Below are 15430 nucleotides of genomic sequence, written 5' to 3'. Positions count from 1 at the left end.
TCAGACTCTCTGTTTCAGACCCTCTATTTCTCGCCATCTTTTTCAGACCCTCTGTTTCAGACCCTCTGTTTATCGCCCTCTCTTTCGGCCCCTCTGTTTCAGACCCTCTGTTTCTCGCCCTCTGTTTCGGCCCCTCTGTTTCTCGCCCTCTGTTTCAGACCCTCTGTTTCAGCCCCTCTGTTTCAGCCCCTCTGTTTCAGACCCTCTGTTTCAACCCTCTGTTTCAGCCACTCTGTTTCTCGCCCTCTGTTTCGGCCCCTCTGTTTCTCGCCCTCTGTTTCAAACCCTCTGTTTCAGACTCTCTGTTTCAGACCCTCTGTTTCTCGCCCTCTGTTTCGGCCCCTCTGTTTCAGACCCTCTGTTTCAGACCCTCTGTTTCGCGCCCTCTGTTTCAGCCCCTCTGTTTCAGCCCCTCTGTTTCAGACCCTCTGTTTCGCGCACTCTGTTTCGCGCCCTCTGTTTCAGACCCTCTGTTTCGCGCCCTCTGTTTCAGCCCCTCTGTTTCAGACCCTCTGTTTCAGACCCTCTGTTTCAGACTCTCTGTTTCAGACCCTCTATTTCTCGCCCTCTTTTTCAGAACCTCTGTTTCAGACCCTCTCTTTCAGACCCTCTGTTTATCGCCATCTCTTTCGGCCCCTCTGTTTCAGACCCTCTGTTTCTCGCCCTCTGTTTCGGCCCCTCTGTTTCTCGCCCTCTGTTTCAGACCCTCTGTTTCAGCCCCTCTGTTTCAGCCCCTCTGTTTCAGACCCTCTGTTTCAACCCTCTGTTTCAGCCACTCTGTTTCTCGCCCTTTGTTTCGGCCCCTCTGTTTCTCGCCCTCTGTTTTGGCCCCTCTGTTTCGCGCCCTCTGTTTCAGCCCCACTGTTTCTCCCCCTCTGCTTCAGCCCCTCTGTTTCAGCCCCTCTGTTTCAGAACCTCTGTTTCTCGCCATCTGTTTCTCGCCCTCTGTTTCTCGCCCTCTGTTTCTCGCCCTCTGTTTCAGACCCTCTGTTTCAGCGCCACTGTTTCAGCCCCTCTGTTTCAGACCCTCTGTTTCACGCCCTCTGTTTCAGACCCTCTGTTTCAGACCCTCTATTTCTCGCCCTCTTTTTCAGACCAACTGTTTCAGACCCTCTGTTTCAGACCCTCTGTTTATCGCCCTCTGTTTCGGCCCCTCTGTTTCAGACCCTCTGTTTCTCGCCCTCTGTTTCGACCCCTCAGTTTCTCACCCTCTGTTTCGGCCCCTCTGTTTCTCGCCCTCTGTTTCGGCCCCTCTGTTTCTCGCCCTCTGTTTCGGCCCGTCTGTTTCGCGCCCTCTGTTTCAGCCCCTCTGTTTCTCCCCCTCTGCTTCAGCCCCTCTGTTTCAGCCGCTCTGTTTCAGAACCTCTGTTTCTCGCCCTCTGTTTCTCGCCCTCTGTTTCTCGCCCTCTGTTTCAGACCCTCTGTTTCAGCGCCACTGTTTCAGACCCTCTGTTTCAGCCCCGCTGTTTCGCGCCCTCTGTTTCGGCCCCTCTGTTTCAGACCCTCTGTTTCAGACCCTCTGTTTCGCGCCCTCTGTTTCTCGCCCTCTGTTTCAGCCCCTCTGTTTCAGACCATCTGTTTCAGACCCTCTGTTTCTCGCCCTCGGTTTCGGCCCCTCTGTTTCAGGCCCTCTGTTTCAGCCCCGCTGTTTCAGCCCCTCTGTTTGAGACCCTCTGTTTCTCGCCCTCTGTTTCAGACCCTCTGTTTCAGCCCCGCTGTTTCAGACCCTCTGTTTCAGACCCTCTGTTTCAGGCCCTCTGTTTCTCGCCCTCTGTTTCAAACCCTCTGTTTCAGACCCTCTGTTTCAGACCCTCTGTTTCTCGCCCTCTGTTTCAGCCCCTCTGTTTCAGACCCTCTGTTTCTCGCACTCTGTTTCTCGCCCTCTGTTTCTCGCCCTCTGTTTCTCGCCCTCTCTTTCAGACCCTCTGTTTCAGCCCCGCTGTTTCAGACCCTCTGTTTCAGACCCTCTGTTTCTCGCCCTCTGCTTCAGCCCCTCTGTTTCAGACCCTGTGTTTCAGACCCTCTGTTTCTCGCCCTCTGTTTCGCGCCCTCTGTTTCGCGCCCTCTGTTTCACACCCTCAGTTTCAGCACCCTCTGTTTCAGACCCTCTGTTTCAGACCCTCTGTTTCAGCCCCTCTGTTTCGCGCCCTCTGTTTCAGACCCTCTGTTTCGCGCCATCTGTTTCAGGCCCTCTGTTTCAGACCCTCTGTTTCGCGCCCTCTGTTTCAGACCCTCTGTTTCAGACCCTCTGTTTCAGACCCTCTGTTTCTCGCCCTCTGTTTCAAACCCTCTGTTTTAGACTCTCTGTATCAGACCCTCTGTTTCTCGCCCTCTGTTTCGGGCCCTCTGTTTCAGAACCTCTGTTTCTCACCCTCTGTTTCGGCCCCTCTGTTTCAGACCCTCTGTTTCAGACCCTCTGTTTCGCGCCCTCTGTTTCAGCCCCTCTGTTTCAGCCCCTCTGTTTCAGACCCTCTGTTTCGCGCACTCTGTTTCGCGCACTCTGTTTCAGACCCTCTGTTTCGCGCCCTCTGTTTCAGCCCCTCTGTTTCAGACCCTCTGTTTCACGCCCTCTGTTTCAGACCCTCTGTTTCAGACCCTCTGTTTCAGACCCTCTATTTCTCGCCCTCTTTTTCAGACCCTCTCTTTCAGACCCTCTGTTTGAGACCCTCTGTTTATCGCCCTCTGTTTCGGCCCCTCTGTTTCAGACCCTCTGTTTCTCGCCCTCTGTTTCGGCCCCTCTGTTTCTCGCCCTCTGTTTCGGCCCCTCTGTTTCTCGCCCTCTGTTTCGGCCCCTCTGTTTCTCGCCCTCTGTTTCGGACACTCTGTTTCAGCCCCTCTGTTTCAGCCCCTCTGTTTCAGACCCTCTGTTTCAGACCCTCTGTTTCAGACCCTCTGTTTCGCGCCCTCTGTTTCAGCCCCTCTGTTTCAGCCCCTCTGTTTCAGACCCTCTGTTTCGCGCACTCTGTTTTGCGCCCTCTGTTACAGACCCTCTGTTTCGCGCCCTCTGTTTCAGCCCCTCTGTTTCAGACCCTCTGTTTCAGACCCTCTGTTTCAGATTCTCTGTTTCAGACCCTCTGTTTCAGACTCTCTGTTTCAGACCCTCTGTTTCTCGCCCTCTGTTTCGGGCCCTCTGTTTCAGAACCTCTGTTTCTCACCCTCTGTTTCGGCCCCTCTGTTTCAGACCCTCTGTTTCAGACCCTCTGTTTCGCGCCCTCTGTTTCAGCCCCTCTGTTTCAGCCCCTCTGTTTCAGACCCTCTGTTTCTCGCCCTCTGTTTCTCGCCCTCTGTTTCTCGCCCTCTGTTTCTCGCCCTCTGTTTCAGACCCTCTGTTTCAGCCCCGCTGTTTCAGACCCTCTGTTTCAGACCCTCTGTTTCTCGCCCTCTCCTTCAGCCCCTCTGTTTCAGACCCTGTGTTTCAGACCCTCTGTTTCTCGCCCTCTGTATCGCGCACTCTGTTTCGCGCCCTCTGTTTCACACCCTCAGTTTCAGCACCCTCTGTTTCAGACCCTCTGTTTCAGACCCTCTGTTTCTCGCCCTCTGTTTCAAACCCTCTGTTTCAGACTCTCTGTTTCAGACCCTCTGTTTCTCGCCCTCTGTTTCGGGCCCTCTGTTTCAGAACCTCTGTTTCTCACCCTCTGTTTCGGCCCCTCTGTTTCAGACCCTCTGTTTCAGACCCTCTGTTTCGCGCCCTCTGTTTTTTCCCCTCTGTTTCAGCCCCTCTGTTTCAGACCCTCTGTTTCGCGCACTCTGTTTCGCGCCCTCTGTTTCAGACCCTCTGTTTCGCGCCCTCTGTTTCAGCCCCTCTGTTTCAGACCCTCTGTTTCACGCCCTCTGTTTCAGACCCTCTATTTCTCGCCCTCTTTTTCAGACCCTCTGTTTCAGACCCTCTGTTTATCGCCCTCTCTTTCGGCCCCTCTGTTTCAGACCCTCTGTTTCTCGCCCTCTGTTTCGGCCCCTCTGTTTCTCGCCCTCTGTTTCAGACCCTCTGTTTCAGCCCCTCTGTTTCAGCCCCTCTGTTTCAGACCCTCTGTTTCAACCCTCTGTTTCAGCCACTCTGTTTCTCGCCCTCTGTTTTGGCCCCTCTGTTTCTCGCCCTCTGTTTCAAACCCTCTGTTTCAGACTCTCTGTTTCAGACCCTCTGTTTCTCGCCCTCTGTTTCGGCCCCTCTGTTTCAGACCCTCTGTTTCAGACCCTCTGTTTCGCGCCCTCTGTTTCAGCCCCTCTGTTTCAGCCCCTCTGTTTCAGACCCTCTGTTTCACGCACTCTGTTTCGCGCCCTCTGTTTCAGACCCTCTGTTTCGCGCCCTCTGTTTCAGCCCCTCTGTTTCAGACCCTCTGTTTCAGACCCTCTGTTTCAGACTCTCTGTTTCAGACCCTCTATTTCTCGCCCTCTTTTTCAGAACCTCTGTTTCAGACCCTCTCTTTCAGACCCTCTGTTTATCGCCATCTCTTTCGGCCCCTCTGTTTCAGACCCTCTGTTTCTCGCCCTCTGTTTCGGCCCCTCTGTTTCTCGCCCTCTGTTTCAGACCCTCTGTTTCAGCCCCTCTGTTTCAGCCCCTCTGTTTCAGACCCTCTGTTTCAACCCTCTGTTTCAGCCACTCTGTTTCTCGCCCTTTGTTTCGGCCCCTCTGTTTCTCGCCCTCTGTTTTGGCCCCTCTGTTTCGCGCCCTCTGTTTCAGCCCCACTGTTTCTCCCCCTCTGCTTCAGCCCCTCTGTTTCAGCCCCTCTGTTTCAGAACCTCTGTTTCTCGCCATCTGTTTCTCGCCCTCTGTTTCTCGCCCTCTGTTTCTCGCCCTCTGTTTCAGACCCTCTGTTTCAGCGCCACTGTTTCAGCCCCTCTGTTTCAGACCCTCTGTTTCACGCCCTCTGTTTCAGACCCTCTGTTTCAGACCCTCTATTTCTCGCCCTCTTTTTCAGACCAACTGTTTCAGACCCTCTGTTTCAGACCCTCTGTTTATCGCCCTCTGTTTCGGCCCCTCTGTTTCAGACCCTCTGTTTCTCGCCCTCTGTTTCGACCCCTCAGTTTCTCACCCTCTGTTTCGGCCCCTCTGTTTCTCGCCCTCTGTTTCGGCCCCTCTGTTTCTCGCCCTCTGTTTCGGCCCGTCTGTTTCGCGCCCTCTGTTTCAGCCCCTCTGTTTCTCCCCCTCTGCTTCAGCCCCTCTGTTTCAGCCGCTCTGTTTCAGAACCTCTGTTTCTCGCCCTCTGTTTCTCGCCCTCTGTTTCTCGCCCTCTGTTTCAGACCCTCTGTTTCAGCGCCACTGTTTCAGACCCTCTGTTTCAGCCCCGCTGTTTCGCGCCCTCTGTTTCGGCCCCTCTGTTTCAGACCCTCTGTTTCAGACCCTCTGTTTCGCGCCCTCTGTTTCTCGCCCTCTGTTTCAGCCCCTCTGTTTCAGACCATCTGTTTCAGACCCTCTGTTTCTCGCCCTCGGTTTCGGCCCCTCTGTTTCAGGCCCTCTGTTTCAGCCCCGCTGTTTCAGCCCCTCTGTTTCAGACCCTCTGTTTCTCGCCCTCTGTTTCAGACCCTCTGTTTCAGCCCCGCTGTTTCAGACCCTCTGTTTCAGACCCTCTGTTTCAGGCCCTCTGTTTCTCGCCCTCTGTTTCAAACCCTCTGTTTCAGACCCTCTGTTTCAGACCACTCTGTTTCTCGCCCTCTGTTTCAGCCCCTCTGTTTCAGACCCTCTGTTTCTCGCACTCTGTTTCTCGCCCTCTGTTTCTCGCCCTCTGTTTCTCGCCCTCTGTTTCAGACCCTCTGTTTCAGCCCCGCTGTTTCAGACCCTCTGTTTCAGACCCTCTGTTTCTCGCCCTCTGCTTCAGCCCCTCTGTTTCAGACCCTGTGTTTCAGACCCTCTGTTTCTCGCCCTCTGTTTCGCGCCCTCTGTTTCGCGCCCTCTGTTTCACACCCTCAGTTTCAGCACCCTCTGTTTCAGACCCTCTGTTTCAGACCCTCTGTTTCAGCCCCTCTGTTACGCGCCCTCTGTTTCAGACCCTCTGTTTCGCGCCATCTGTTTCAGGCCCTCTGTTTCAGACCCTCTGTTTCGCGCCCTCTGTTTCAGACCCTCTGTTTCAGACCCTCTGTTTCAGACCCTCTGTTTCTCGCCCTCTGTTTCAAACCCTCTGTTTTAGACTCTCTGTATCAGACCCTCTGTTTCTCGCCCTCTGTTTCGGGCCCTCTGTTTCAGAACCTCTGTTTCTCACCCTCTGTTTCGGCCCCTCTGTTTCAGACCCTCTGTTTCAGACCCTCTGTTTCGCGCCCTCTGTTTCAGCCCCTCTGTTTCAGCCCCTCTGTTTCAGACCCTCTGTTTCGCGCACTCTGTTTCGCGCCCTCTGTTTCAGACCCTCTGTTTCGCGCCCTCTGTTTCAGCCCCTCTGTTTCAGACCCTCTGTTTCACGCCCTCTGTTTCAGACCCTCTGTTTCAGACCCTCTGTTTCAGACCCTCTATTTCTCGCCCTCTTTTTCAGACCCTCTCTTTCAGACCCTCTGTTTGAGACCCTCTGTTTATCGCCCTCTGTTTCGGCCCGTCTGTTTCAGACCCTCTGTTTCTCGCCCTCTGTTTCGGCCCCTCTGTTTCTCGCCCTCTGTTTCGGCCCCTCTGTTTCTCGCCCTCTGTTTCGGCCCCTCTGTTTCTCGCCCTCTGTTTCAGCCCCTCTGTTTCAGCCCTTCTGTTTCAGACCCTCTGTTTCAACCCTCTGTTTCAGCCACTCTGTTTCTCGCCCTCTGTTTCGGCCCCTCTGTTTCTCGCCCTCTGTTTTGGCCCCTCTGTTTCGCGCCCTCTGTTTCAGCCCCTCTGTTTCTACCCCTCTGCTTCAGCCCCTCTGTTTCAGCCCCACTGTTTCAGAACCTCTGTTTCCCGCCCTCTGTTTCAGACCCTCTGTTTCAGCACCACTGTTTCAGACACTCTGTTTCAGCCCCACTGTTTCGCGCCCTCTGTTTCAGCCCTTCTGTTTCAGCCCCTCTGTTTCAGACTCTCTGTTTCGCGCCCACTGTTTCAGCCCCTCTGTTTCAGAACCTCTGTTTCTCACCCTCTGTTTCGGCCCCTATGTTTCAGACCCTCTGTTTCAGATCCTCTGTTTCGCGCCCTCTGTTTCAGCCCCTCTGTTTCAGCCCCTCTGTTTCAGAACCTCTGTTTCTCGCCATCTGTTTCTCGCCCTCTGTTTCTCGCCCTCTGTTTCTCGCCCTCTGTTTCAGACCCTCTGTTTCAGCTCCACTGTTTCAGCCCCTCTGTTTCAGACCCTCTGTTTCACGCCCTCTGTTTCAGACCCTCTGTTTCAGACCCTCTGTTTCAGACCCTCTATTTCTCTCCCTCTTTTTCAGACCAACTGTTTCAGACCCTCTGTTTCAGACCCTCTGTTTATCGCCCTCTGTTTCGGCCCCTCTGTTTCAGACCCTCTGTTTCTCGCCCTCTGTTTCGACCCCTCAGTTTCTCACCCTCTGTTTCGGCCCCTCTGTTTCTCGCCCTCTGTTTCGGCCCCTCTGTTTCTCGCCCTCTGTTTCGGCCCGTCTGTTTCGCGCCCTCTGTTTCAGCCCCTCTGTTTCTCCCCCTCTGCTTCAGCCCCTCTGTTTCAGCCGCTCTGTTTCAGAACCTCTGTTTCTCGCCCTCTGTTTCTCGCCCTCTGTTTCTCGCCCTCTGTTTCAGACCCTCTGTTTCAGCGCCACTGTTTCAGACCCTCTGCTTCAGCCCCACTGTTTCGCGCCCTCTGTTTCGGCCCCTCTGTTTCAGACCCTCTGTTTCAGACCCTCTGTTTCGCGCCCTCTGTTTCTCGCCCTCTGTTTCAGCCCCTCTGTTTCAGACCCTCTGTTTCTCGCCCTCTGTTTCGGCCCCTCTGTTTCAGGCCCTCTGTTTCAGCCCCGCTGTTTCAGCCCCTCTTTTTCAGACCCTCTGTTTCTCGCCCTCTGTATCAGACCCTCTGTTTCAGCCCCGCTGTTTCAGACCCTCTGTTTCAGACCCTCTGTTTCAGACCCTCTGTTTCTCGCCCTCTGTTTCAAACCCTCTGTTTCAGACCCTCTGTTTCAGACCCTCTGTTTCTCGCCCTCTGTTTCAGCCCCTCTGTTTCAGACCCTCTGTTTCTCGCCCTCTGTTTCTCGCCCTCTGTTTCTCGCCCTCTGTTTCTCGCCCACTGTTTCAGACCCTCTGTTTCAGACCCTCTGTTTCTCGCCCTCTGTTTCAGACCCTCTGTTTCAGACCCTCTGTTTCTCGCACTCTGTTTCTCGCCCTCTGTTTCTCGCCCTCTGTTTCTCGCCCTCTGTTTCAGACCCTCTGTTTCAGCCCCGCTGTTTCAGACCCTCTGTTTCAGACCCTCTGTTTCTCGCCCTCTGCTTCAGCCCCTCTGTTTCAGACCCTGTGTTTCAGACCCTCTGTTTCTCGCCCTCTGTTTCGCGCCCTCTGTTTCGCGCCCTCTGTTTCACACCCTCAGTTTCAGCACCCTCTGTTTCAGACCCTCTGTTTCAGACCCTCTGTTTCAGCCCCTCTGTTTCGCGCCCTCTGCTTCAGACCCTCTGTTTCGCGCCATCTGTTTCAGGCCCTCTGTTTCAGACCCTCTGTTTCGCACCCTCTGTTTCAGACCCTCTGTTTCAGACCCTCTGTTTCAGACCCTCTGTTTCTCGCCCTCTGTTTCAAACCCTCTGTTTTAGACTCTCTGTTTCAGACCCTCTGTTTCTCGCCCTCTGTTTCGGCCCCTCTGTTTCAGAACCTCTGTTTCTCACCCTCTGTTTCGGCCCCTCTGTTTCAGACCCTCTGTTTCAGACCCTCTGTTTCGCGCCCTCTGTTTCAGCCCCTCTGTTTCAGCCCCTCTGTTTCAGACCCTCTGTTTCGCGCACTCTGTTTCGCGCCCTCTGTTTCAGACCCTCTGTTTCGCGCCCTCTGTTTCAGCCCCTCTGTTTCAGACCCTCTGTTTCACGCCCTCTGTTTCAGACCCTCTGTTTCAGACCCTCTGTTTCAGACCCTCTATTTCTCGCCCTCTTTTTCAGACCCTCTCTTTCAGACCCTCTGTTTGAGACCCTCTGTTTATCGCCCTCTGTTTCGGCCCCTCTGTTTCAGACCCTCTGTTTCTCGCCCTCTGTTTCGGCCCCTCTGTTTCTCGCCCTCTGTTTCGGCCCCTCTGTTTCTCGCCCTCTGTTTCGGCCCCTCTGTTTCGCGCCCTCTGTTTCAGCCCCTCTGTTTCTCCCCCTCTGCTTCAGCCCCTCTGTTTCAGCCGCTCTGTTTCAGAACCTCTGTTTCTCGCCCTCTGTTTCTCGCCCTCTGTTTCTCGCCCTCTGTTTCAGACCCTCTGTTTCAGCGCCACTGTTTCAGACCCTCTGCTTCAGCCCCGCTGTTTCGCGCCCTCTGTTTCGGCCCCTCTGTTTCAGACCCTCTGTTTCAGACCCTCTGTTTCGCGCCCTCTGTTTCTCGCCCTCTGTTTCAGCCCCTCTGTTTCAGACCCTCTGTTTCTCGCCCTCGGTTTCGGCCCCCCTGTTTCAGGCCCTCTGTTTCAGCCCCGCTGTTTCAGCCCCTCTGTTTCAGACCCTCTGTTTCTCGCCCTCTGTTTCAGACCCTCTGTTTCAGCCCCGCTGTTTCAGACCCTCTGTTTCAGACCCTCTGTTTCAGACCCTCTGTTTCTCGCCCTCTGTTTCAAACCCTCTGTTTCAGACCCTCTGTTTCAGACCCTCTGTTTCTCGCCCTCTGTTTCAGCCCCTCTGTTTCAGACCCTCTGTTTCTCGCCCTCTGTTTCTCGCCCTCTGTTTCTCGCCCTCTGTTTCTCGCCCTCTGTTTCAGACCCTCTGTTTCAGCCCCGCTGTTTCAGACCCTCTGTTTCAGACCCTCTGTTTCTCGCCCTCTGCTTCAGCCCCTCTGTTTCAGACCCTGTGTTTCAGACCCTCTGTTTCTCGCCCTCTGTTTCGCGCCCTCTGTTTCGCGCCCTCTGTTTCACACCCTCAGTTTCAGCACCCTCTGTTTCAGACCCTCTGTTTCAGACCCTCTGTTTCAGCCCCTCTGTTTCGCGCCCTCTGTTTCAGACCCTCTGTTTCGCGCCATCTGTTTCAGGCCCTCTGTTTCAGACCCTCTGTTTCAGACCCTCTGTTTCGCGCCCTCTGTTTCAGACCCTCTGTTTCAGCCCCTCTGTTTCAGCCCCTCTGTTTCAGACCCTCTGTTTCACGCCCTCTGTTTCAGACCCTCTGTTTCAGACCCTCTGTTTCTCGCCCTCTGTTTCAAACCCTCTGGTTTAGACTCTCTGTTTCAGACCCTCTGTTTCTCGCCCTCTGTTTCGGGCCCTCTGTTTCAGAACCTCTGTTTCTCACCCTCTGTTTCAGCCCCTCTGTTTCAGACCCTCTGTTTCAGACCCTCTGTTTCGCGCCCTCTGTTTCAGACACTCTGTTTCAGCCCCTCTGTTTCAGCCCCTCTGTTTCAGACCCTCTGTTTCACGCCCTCTGTTTCAGACCCTCTGTTTCAGACCCTCTGTTTCAGACCCTCTATTTCTCGCCCTCTTTTTCAGACCCTCTCTTTCAGACCCTCTGTTTGAGACCCTCTGTTTATCGCCCTCTGTTTCGGCCCCTCTGTTTCAGACCCTCTGTTTCTCGCCCTCTGTTTCGGCCCCTCTGTTTCTCGCCCTCTGTTTCGGCCCCTCTGTTTCTCGCCCTCTGTTTCGGCCCCTCTGTTTCTCGCCCTCTGTTTCGGACACTCTGTTTCAGCCCCTCTGTTTCAGCCCCTCTGTTTCAGACCCTCTGTTTCAACCCTCTGTTTCAGCCCCTCTGTTTCAGCCCCTCTGTTTCAGACCCTCTGTTTCTCGCCCTCTGTTTTGGCCCCTCTGTTTCGCGCCCTCTGTTTCAGCCCCTCTGTTTCTCCCCCTCTGCTTCAGCCCCTCTGTTTCAGCCCCTCTGTTTCAGAACCTCTGTTTCCCGCCCTCTGTTTCAGACCCTCTGTTTCAGCACCACTGTTTCAGACACTCTGTTTCAGCCCCACTGTTTCGCGCCCTCTGTTTCAGCCCCTCTGTTTCAGCCCCTCTGTTTCAGACTCTCTGTTTCGCGCCCACTGTTTAAGCCCCTCTGTTTCATAACCTCTGTTTCTCACCCTCTGTTTCGGCCCCTATGTTTCAGACCCTCTGTTTCAGATCCTCTGTTTCGCGCCCTCTGTTTCAGCCCCTCTGTTTCTGCCCCTCTGTTTCAGACCCTCTGTTTCAGCCCCTCTGTTTCGCGCCCTCTGTTTCAGAACCTCTGTTTCGTGCACTCTGTTTCAGCCCCTCTGTTTCAGACCCTCTGTTTCGCGCCCTCTGTTTCAGCCCCTCTGTTTCAGACCGTCTGTTTCAGACCGTCTGTTTCTCGCCATCTGTTTCAAACCCTCTGTTTCTCGCCCTCTGTTTCAGACCCACTGTTTCAGCCCCGCTGTTTCAGAACCTCTGTTTCAGACCCTCTGTTTCTCGCACTCTGCTTCAGCCCCTCTGTTTCAGACCCTGTGTTTCAGAACCTCTGTTTCTCGCCCTCTGTTTCGCGCCCTCTGTTTCGCGCCCTCTGTTTCACACCCTCAGTTTCAGACACTGTTTCTGCCCCTCTGTTTCAGCCCCTCTGTTTCATGCCCTCTGTTTCAAACCCTCTGTTTCTCGCCCTCTGTTTCGGCCCCTCTGTTTCTCGCCCACTGTTTCAGCCCCTTTGTTTCAGACCCTCTGTTTCTCTCCCTCTGTTTCTCATCCTCTGTTTCGGCCCCTCTGTTTCTCGCCCTCTGTTTCGGCTCCTCTGTTTCTCGCCCTCTGTTTCAGACCCTCTGTTTCTCGCCCTCTGTTTCAGCCCCTCTGTTTCAGCCCCTCTGTTTCAGACCCTCTGTTTCTCGCCCTCTGTTTCGCGCCCTCTGTTTCACGCCCTCTGTTTCGCGCCCTCTGTTTCAGCCCCTCTGTTTCAGCCCCTCTGTTTCAGCCCCTCTGTTTCAGCCCCTCTGTTTCAGACCCTCTGTTTCTCGCCTTCTGTTTCTCGCCCTCTGTTTCGGCCCCTCTGTTTCTCGCCCTCTGTTTCAGACCCTCTGTTTCGTGCCCTCTGTTTCAGCCCCTCTGTTTCAGCCCCTCTGTTTCAGCCCCTCTGTTTCAGACCCTCTGTTTCTCGCCCTCTGTTTCTCGCCCTCTGTATCAGACCCTCTGTTTCAGCGCCACTGTTTCAGACCCTCTGTTTCAGCCCCTCTGTTTCGCGCCCTCTGTTTCAGACCCTCTGTTTCACGCCCTCTGTTTCAGCCCCTCTGTTTCAGACCCTCTGTTTCGCGCCCTCTGTTTCAGACCCTCTGTTTCAGACCCTCTGTTTCAGACCCTCTGTTTCTCGCCCTCTGTTTCAAACCCTCTGTTTCAGACCCTCTGTTTCAGACCCTCTGTTTCTCGCCCTCTGTTTCGGCCCCTCTGTTTCAGAACCTCTGTTTCTCACCCTCTGTTTCTGCCCCTCTGTTTCAGACCCTCTGTTTCAGACCCTCTGTTTCGCGCCCTCTGTTTCGCGCCCTCTGTTTCAGCCCCTCTGTTTCATACCCTCTGTTTCGCGCCCACTGTTTCGGCCCCTCTGTTTCAGAACCTCTGTTTCTCACCCTCTGTTTCGGCCCCTCTGTTTCAGACCCTCTGTGTCAGCCCCTCTGTTTCATACCCTCTGTTTCGCGCCCACTGTTTCGGCCCCTCTGTTTCAGAACCTCTGTTTCTCACCCTCTGTTTCGGCCCCTCTGTTTCAGACCCTCTGTTTCAGATCCTCTGTTTCGCGCCCTCTGTTTCAGACCCTCTGTTTCAGCGCCACTGTTTGAGACCCTCTGTTTCAGCCCCTCTGTTTCGCGCCCTCTGTTTCAGACCCTCTGTTTCAGACCCTCTGTTTCTCGCCCTCTGTTTCAAACCCTCTGTTTCAGATTCTCTGTTTCAGACCCTTTGTTTCTCGCCCTCTGTTTCGGGCCCTCTGTTTCAGAACCTCTGTTTCTCGCCCTCTGTTTCGGTCCCTCTGTTTCAGACCCTCTGTTTCAGACCCTCTGTTTCGCGCCTTCTGTTTCAGCCCCTCTGTTTCAGCCCCTCTGTTTCAGCCCCTCTGTTTCAGCCCCGCTGTTTCGCGCCCTCTGATTCAGCCCCTCTGTTTCAGACCCTCTGTTTCACGCCCTCTGTTTCAGACCCTCTGTTTCAGACCCTCTGTTTCAGACCCTCTATTTCTCGCCCTCTTTTTCAGACCCTCTCTTTCAGACCCTCTGTTTGAGACCCTCTGTTTATCGTCCTCTGTTTCGGCCCCTCTGTTTCAGACCCTCTGTTTCTCGCCCTCTGTTTCGGCCCCTCTGTTTCTCGCCCTCTGTTTCGGCCCCTCTGTTTCTCGCCCTCTGTTTTGGCCCCTCTGTTTCTCGCCCTCTGTTTCGGACCCTCTGTTTCAGCCCCTCTGTTTCAGCCCCTCTGTTTCAGACCCTCTGTTTCAACCCCCTGTTTCAGCCACTCTGTTTCTCGCCCTCTGTTTCGGCCCCTCTGTTTCTCGCCCTCTGTTTTGGACCCTCTGTTTCGCGCCCTCTGTTTCAGCCCCTCTGTTTCTCCCCCTCTGCTTCAGCCCCTCTGTTTTAGAACCTCTGTTTCTCGCCCTCTGTTTCTCGCCCTCTGTTTCTCGCCCTCTGTTTCTCGCCCTCTGTTTCAGACCCTCTGTTTCAGCGCCACTGTTTCAGACCCTCTGTTTCAGCCCCTCTGTTTCGCGCACTCTGTTTCAGATCCTCTGTTTCGCGCCCTCTGTTTCAGCCCCTCTGTTTCAGACCCTCTGTTTATCGCCCTCTGTTTCGGCCCCTCTGTTTCTCGCCCTCTGTTTCGGCCCCTCTGTTTCTCGCCCTCTGTTTCGGCCCCTCTGTTTCTCGCCCTCTGTTTCGGACCCTCTGTTTCAGCCCCTCTGTTTCAGCCCCTCTGTTTCAGACCCTCTGTTTCAACCCTCTGTTTCAGCCACTCTGTTTCTCGCCCTCTGTTTCGGCCCCTTTGTTTCTCGCCCTCTGTTTTGGCCCCTCTGTTTCGCGCCCTCTGTTTCAGCCCCTCTGTTTCTCCCCCTCTGCTTCAGCCCCTCTGTTTCAGCCCCTCTGTTTCAGACCCTCTGTTTCGCGCCCTCTGGTTCAGCCCCTCTGTTTCAGACCCTCTGTTTCACGCCCTCTGTTTCGGCCCCTCTGTTTCAGACCCTCTGTTTCAGACCCTCTATTTCTCGCCCTCTTTTTCAGACCCTGTGTTTCAGAACCTCTGTTTCAGACCCTCTGTTTATCGCCCTCTGTTTCGGCCCCTCTGTTTCAGACCCTCTGTTTCTCGCCCTCTGTTTCGACCCCTCTGTTTCTCGCCCTCTGATTTGGCCCCTCTGTTTCGAGCCCTCTGTTTCAGCCCCTCTGTTTCAGACCCTCTATTTCTCGCCCTCTGTTTCGGACCCTCTGTTTCAGCCCCTCTGTTTCTCGCCCTCTGTTTCGGACCCTCTGTTTCAGCCCCTCTGTTTCAGCCCCTCTGTTTCAGACCCTCTGTTTCAACCCTCTGTTTCAGCCACTCTGTTTCTCGCCCTCTGTTTCGGCCCCTCTGTTTCTCGCCCTCTGATTTGGCCCCTCTGTTTCGAGCCCTCTGTTTCAGCCCCTCTGTTTCTCCGCCTCTGCTTCAGCCCCTCTGTTTCAGCCCCTCTGTTTCAGAACCTCTGTTTCTCGCCCTCTGTTTCTCGCCCTCTGTTTTTCGCCCTCTGTTTCTCGCCCTCTGTTTCAGACCCTCTGTTTCAGCGCCACTGTTTGAGACCCTCTGTTTCAGCCCCTCTGTTTCGCGCCCTCTGTTTCAGACCCTCTGTTTCGCGCCTTCTGTTTCAGCCCCTCTGTTTCAGCCCCTCTGTTTCAGCCCCTCTGTTTCAGACCCGCTGTTTCGCGCCCTCTGATTCAGCCCCTCTGTTTCAGACCCTCTGTTTCACGCCCTCTGTTTCAGACCCTCTGTTTCAGACCCTCTATTTCTCGCCCTCTTTTTCAGACCCTCTCTTTCAGACCCTCTGTTTGAGACCCTCTGTTTATCGCCCTCTGTTGCGGCCCCTCTGTTTCAGACCCTCTGTTTCTCGCCCTCTGTTTCGGCCCCTCTGTTTCTCGCCCTCTGTTTCGGACCCTCTGTTTCTCGCCCTCTGTTTTGGCCCCTCTGTTTCTCGCCCTCTGTTTCGGACCCTCTGTTTCAGCCCCTCTGTTTCAGCCCCTCTGTTTCAGACCCTCTGTTTCAACCCTCTGTTTCAGCCACTCTGTTTCTCGCCCTCTGTTTCGGTCCTCTGTTTCTCGCCCTCTGTTTTGGCCCCTCTGTTTCTCGCCCTCTGTTTTGGCCCCTATGTTTCGCGCCCTCTGTTTCAGCCCCTTTGTTTCAGACACTCTGTTTCAACCCTCTGTTTCAGCCACTCTGTTTCTCGCCCTCTGTTTCGGCCCCTCTGTTTCTCGCCCACTGTTTTGGCCCCTCTGTTTCGCGCCCTCTGTTTCAGCCCCTCTGTTTCTCCCCCTCTGCTTCAGCCCCTC

This window comes from Chiloscyllium punctatum, chromosome X (assembly GCF_047496795.1).
Source record: "Chiloscyllium punctatum isolate Juve2018m chromosome X, sChiPun1.3, whole genome shotgun sequence".
NCBI lineage: Eukaryota > Metazoa > Chordata > Chondrichthyes > Orectolobiformes > Hemiscylliidae > Chiloscyllium > Chiloscyllium punctatum.
This window is presented reverse-complemented; position numbering follows the sequence as displayed.